This window comes from Glycine max, unplaced genomic scaffold, assembly GCF_000004515.6.
Source record: "Glycine max cultivar Williams 82 unplaced genomic scaffold, Glycine_max_v4.0 scaffold_456, whole genome shotgun sequence".
NCBI lineage: Eukaryota > Viridiplantae > Streptophyta > Magnoliopsida > Fabales > Fabaceae > Glycine > Glycine max.
In genome coordinates this window covers 3747-9667 of record NW_024464882.1, presented here as the reverse complement: position 1 = coordinate 9667, position 5921 = coordinate 3747, and the positions used below count along the sequence as shown (strand labels likewise).

Here is a 5921-nt window from a genome sequence, read left to right as displayed (position 1 = left end):
GATTACTACAGATTTAGTTTCCTCTTTGGCACTAATTCTACTTATGAATTTGTGGGTCAGTTAGTGGGTGATGGTTAGCAAACATTGTAGATAGAAATCATAGAATCATATATTGACGTTTACAACTACCTCACATAGGCCTATTTGGGATTAATTTGAAAATATTTTGGGGGTTGAAAATATAAATTAATTTTACTGGCCTATAGAATCATATATTTACGTTTACAGCTACCTCGCATTCTGCTCTATGTTGACTTTCATTTTGTGTCCAAGAAAAAAAAAGGCATGAACTCTTTGTTCCACACGGTATTTGGAGAAAGTTCAGAGCAAAATATGAATTGCGAAACAAGCTTTGGAGCCTGCACATATCTTTGACCAAAAAATGCATTTGACTCAACTTATTAGTGTATGTTTATTTTCTTATAAGCAAAAGATAAAAAAGGTAAAAAGTATTTATTGGTTTGGTTTATTCCCACATTGTACACATGCTATAAATCACAACAAGTTAAAAAAGAAAAGAAAGATAGAGATAATATTTCTAGTTATGGTTATTTGCGATATTAGCTTGATTTTTAATGTTAAAAAGAAGATTGAGGGAAGGATGACTTATAATGGTTAGGGTAGTAGTTATCTGAGTCTGGAATTAATGACATTTATGCTATGGGATTGTGTGAGGGGCCTGAAGTCCAAGCAAGAATGGATTATAAGCGCATAAGAAGTGGGTGAAATTAGATAACCTTAATTTACGTCATAGGCACATAAGATTTTTAAACTTTCTTTCTTTCACTCCCTTTGTATTTTTTATTTATTCAAAAACAAAATGTTTTTTATCTCTCCACCGAAGAATAGGCTAAAATAAGTCTCTTGATTTAACTATGTTTGTTGTCAATACTGATATCAATGCATTCAATATAGCTTGTTTGTTACCCATGGTCACATCAAAGTAAACTGTGTCACTGAGGACCAAGTGGTCGTGTGGAGCCCTGCCCCAACTACACTTGAGAGTTGAGATAACATTACAGAACTCGATAGAGATTGAACAATAAATTGTCTTGGACTTAATTATGCAATACCTTTTCATGACTCATTGTGTCAACACCATTGTTTGAAAAACAACTAGCATAGAAATTACTTGCTATTATCAATCCCGAGGCAATGTGCAGCCCTATAAGGTTTAGGGTGCTTCCATGCATTTTAGCTATCATTTTACATATATCACATATTAAAGTCATATATAGTATTGTTCTACTTATTCTACTGGAGTGTTATGTTGATCACATTTAAGGTATTATTTGTTTTTACACTTATAGATCTTTACATTTTGTCCTTTAAAATATGTCTCAGTAAATAACAGAATACCGTTATTTAGTCTTGATTATTATTCGATGTTGGATCTTAAATACTTGGTAAAACTAGATTCCTAGTCATCATTTTTTTTAACTTTTACCTTAGTTTTTTTTAGTGTTCCACATCCCAATTATTGTTTTTATAGTAGATCAATCATGAATAAAATGGATGAATTGGTTTAACTTTTCATAATAGATGAATGAACCTCATTCTTAATATGTAGTGGACAACAAGTGTACCTTTGTGTAGCTATTGAACTAAAACTCCCCAACACAAAAACCTGCATTAAGTCCACCCCATAAACCTAACTAATGTGTCATTATTTTCTCCTATTTCTTAACCCTTTTTGTCACCATTTTAATTACTTATTAGCCTTAATTATCAAATTAATTATGCAGTTTTATCATTTGGGCCTACTTGACTAATTTTATGTTTTTAATTTAATTTCAGAAGAATTATAAGCAATTGGGCTTGAATCCAGAATTGGGCTTGGACTTGAAGAGAACAAACAATTTTATTTTATCAAATCTTATCTTATCCAGATTTTATTTTGTCCAGATTTTATTTCATCCAATCTTATCTTATCTTGTCCAGATTTTATTTTATTTCGTTTATGAGCGTGGACTTAAAACAGATTTGTAAGCTTTGGGGTTGAGGACCTATGTAATAGCACCAGGGTTTTAGTTTAGGGAGTTTTTTTCCTGGAGAGGAGAATAATTTTAGGGTTTTGCAATTCCAGTTTTATTACTGTTCATGCACACTGTTCACGTAGAATAAAATTCGTTTTCTACAATTTCGTTAATGCTTCAATCTACAATTTCGTTTTCTGCTGATTAATGGAAGGCTAAGTCTCCAGCATTGTTTTCTCTTAAGGATCATGCACAACTCTCTTTGAGGTTTTGTTATTACTATTGAATACTGATAAGTTTTTCCTCTTCACCAATTACTCTGTATTTGTTGCTATTAATCCATGCATGCTTAGTGCTTGATTAATTATCTCTGGGCTTAATTTACGTTCATGCTTAATGATCAGTTTTATTCATGATTAATTGGTGTATGTGTTGCTTAATCACATAATGACAACCTTATGTTAATTTTTGCTTAGTAATTTAATTTAGGGTTGGATTAAGTGGTTGAACTGGTTAGGGATAAATCCTCATAACCTGGGATAAGAGACTTGCTTGTGAATCAAGGGGAAACAACATGTTTTAATTATGTTATTTTCTAATTAAAATTTGCTTGCTGTTTAAATTACAAAAACAAACAACCCCCACAATTCATTACTGTTTTATCACTATCTATTATGAACGCTGGTTGACCATTGCTCGTTGGGAGACGACCTAGGACCACTTCCTAGATACTGCATTTTTAATGTTTATTGGATTCAGATACGGCCGCGATCAAATTTGGCGCCATTGTCGGGAGCAGTGGGCCAAAGGTTCATAATAGTGTTTTGTTGTTTTGTTTTGTGTAGCATTCTGTTTTGCATTTCAGTCGCGTCTACTATTTAGCGACTATTTTTAGCGACTGATTCAGTTGGTGTTTTGTTGTGAACAGTAATTAGCGACTGATTTTGTAATTTAATTAGCGATTTTTGTTTTGATAGTTAGAGTTGTTATTTTTGGCTGATTTTTTGTGTGGTAGTTTCTTTTGATCCATATTTTGTGTGAAAAATACTAGGAGCACTTGTTGTGGCAGTATTTGAGAGAGATAAAAATTTTGGGAACTTGTTTTTAGCAAAACTTAACACAGCCATAACTTTTGCTCCGGGTATCAGAATGATGGAAGCTTGCTTGTGGGGCTTCTATGGAGGCTGGATCTTTGAGCTTCAGTGAGGTCCTTTAATGGTGATTTTCCACCATGGAGATGCAGCGGAAGACAAAGGAGAAGAGGTGAGAGGAGGCGCCATCCACTAGGGAATAAGCCATGGAAGAAGGAGCTTCACCACCAAGATGAGCCTTGGATGAGAAGCTTGGAGAGGATGCTTCAATGGAGGAAAAGAAACAGGGAGAGAAAGAGAACGGGGGGAGCACGAAATTGAAGGAATAAAAGAGGTAGAGAAGTGGAACTTTGAAGTATGTCTCACAAGACTCTCATTCATCAAAGTTACAACAAGTGTTACACATGCTTCTATTTATAGACTAGGTAGCTTCCTTGAGAAGTTTTCTTGAGAAAACTTCCTTGAGAAGCTTCTTTGAGAAAACTTCCTTGGGAAGCTAGAGCTTAGCTACACACACCCCTCTCATAACTAAGCTCACCTCCTTGAGAAGCTTCCTTGATAAGATTCCTAAAGAAGCTAGAGCTTAGCTACACACACCTTTCTAATAGCTAAGATCACCTCCTTGAGATGAAAAGCTATAGCTTAGCTACACACCCCCTATAATAGCTAAGCTCACCCCCATGACAAAATACATGAAAAAACAAAAAAAGTCCCTACTACAAAGACTACTCAAAATGCCTCGAAATACAAGGCTAAAACCCTATATTACTAGAATGACCAAAATACAAGGCCCAAACGAAGGAAAAACCTATTCTAATATTTACAAAGATAAGTGGGCTCATACTTAACCCATGGGCTCGAAATCTACCCTAAGGCTCATGAGAACCCTAGGGCCTTCCCTTGGATCTCTGGCCCAACCTACTTGGAGTCTTTTATCCAATGCCCTTGCGGGGTAGGATTGCATCACAGAATGACTATTATTATATATGCATTTGGGGTAGAAATAAATTTCCCATACTATGGCCACCCGCTTTAGCTGGTTGGGGTCTCCCAAACTCAAAAAATCAGCTGTTTACTAAGTTTTTTTAATTTTTCAAGTATTATTGTCCTATTTTTCTAAACTTTGCTTACGCATTTTTCATAGTTAGAATTTGAATTTTTGTTTGAAATTTTTTGTGCTATCTTTTCATGATTTTAGGGTGCTGCTCACAAAATTTCAGCTCATTTGGATATCGTTTGACTATAGTTGTAGTTTTAACCCTCCCCTGGTGCTTGTTTGAGAACACATTATTTGCTGCATATAGTGCATGACTAGGGGCAATCCAGGTGATTTACAACCCTTTGATCCTGAAATAGATAGAACCTTTCATAGATTAGTTAGGCATAGTGTGCGTCCTGATCATTCTATGCATTTCGAGCATTATGAGTATTCCGTTGCTGGTGATTCTGGATATTCTGATTTTGAGCATTTAACTACTAATTTTCATACTGAGAACATGGCTCAACCTCCACCTCGTGAGAGGACTCTTAGGGAGATGGCTGCACCTGATTTCACTTATGAAAGTTTGTGCATTCAATATCCTGATGAGGGTGTTCCATATGTTCTCAAGACTGGACTAATACATTTGCTGCCCAAGTTTCATGGTCTTGCAGGTGAAGATCCTCATAAGCATCTTAAGGAGTTCCATATTGTTTGTTCCACCATGAAGCCCCCTGATGTCCAAGAAGATCATATCTTTCTAAAGGCTTTTCCTCATTCTCTGGAGGGAATGGCAAAAGATTGGCTCTACTACCTTGCTCCCAGGTCCATTTTCAGCTGGGATGACCTTAAGAGGGTGTTCTTGGAGAAATTCTTCCCTGCATCTAGAACCACTGCCATCAGAAAAGACATTTCAGGCATTAGGCAACTTAGTGGAGAGAGCTTGTATGAGTACTGGGAAAGATTCAAGAAATTGTGTGCAAGCTGTCCTCACCACCAGATTTCTGAGCAACTCCTTCTTCAATATTTCTATGAGGGACTTAGCAACATGGAGAGGAGTATGATTGATGCTACCAGTGGTGGAGCTCTTGGTGATATGACCCCTGTTGAGGCTAGGAATTTGATCGAGAAGATGGCTTCCAACTCCCAACAATTCAGTGCAAGAAATGATGCTATTGTCCTTAGAGGAGTCCATGAGGTGGCCACGGATTCATCTTCATCTACTGAAAATAAAAAGCTTGAGGGAAAACTTGATGCCTTAGTCAACCTAGTAACTCAGCTTGTCATGAATCAGAAATCTGCACCTGTTGCAAGAGTCTGTGGTCTATATTCTTCTGCAGATCACCATACAGATCTTTGTCCTTCTTTGCAGCAATCTGGAGTCAATGAGCAACCTAAAGCTTATGCTACAAACAATTATAATAGACCCCCTCAGCAGCAAAACCAACAACAGTAGAATAATTATGATCTTTCAAGAAACAAATACAATCCAGGTTGGAGGAATCATCCAAATCTGAGATGGGCAAGTCCTCCACAACAACAACAGCATGTCCCTCATTTCCAAAATGCTGCTGGTCCAACCAAGCCTTATGTTCCTCCTCCAATGTAGCAACAACAACAAAGACAACAAGCAGTTGAGGCCCTTCCTCAACCTTCCTTAGAAGAGTTAGTGAGGCAAATGACCATCCAGAATATGCAATTTCAGCAAGAGACAAGAGCCTCCATTCAGTGTCTGACAAATCAGATGGGGCAGATGGCTACTCAATTGAACCAAGCGGAAAAGGAGATCTTGGAGACCTTCAGGAAAGTAGAGGTGAACATACCTCTGCTAGATGCCATCAAGCAGATTCCAAGATATGCCAAGTTCCTAAAAGA

General features: G+C 36.8%; 1 non-coding gene across 1 annotated transcript; it reads right to left on the bottom strand.

Moving 5' to 3' along the window:
• Window positions 1-4941: 4941 nt before the first annotated feature.
• LOC113001053 (small nucleolar RNA R71) lies at window positions 4942-5048 on the bottom strand. Its single transcript, XR_003266383.1, has one exon. It is a non-coding gene; the product is annotated as a small nucleolar RNA R71 (small nucleolar RNA).
• Window positions 5049-5921: the final 873 nt, after the last annotated feature.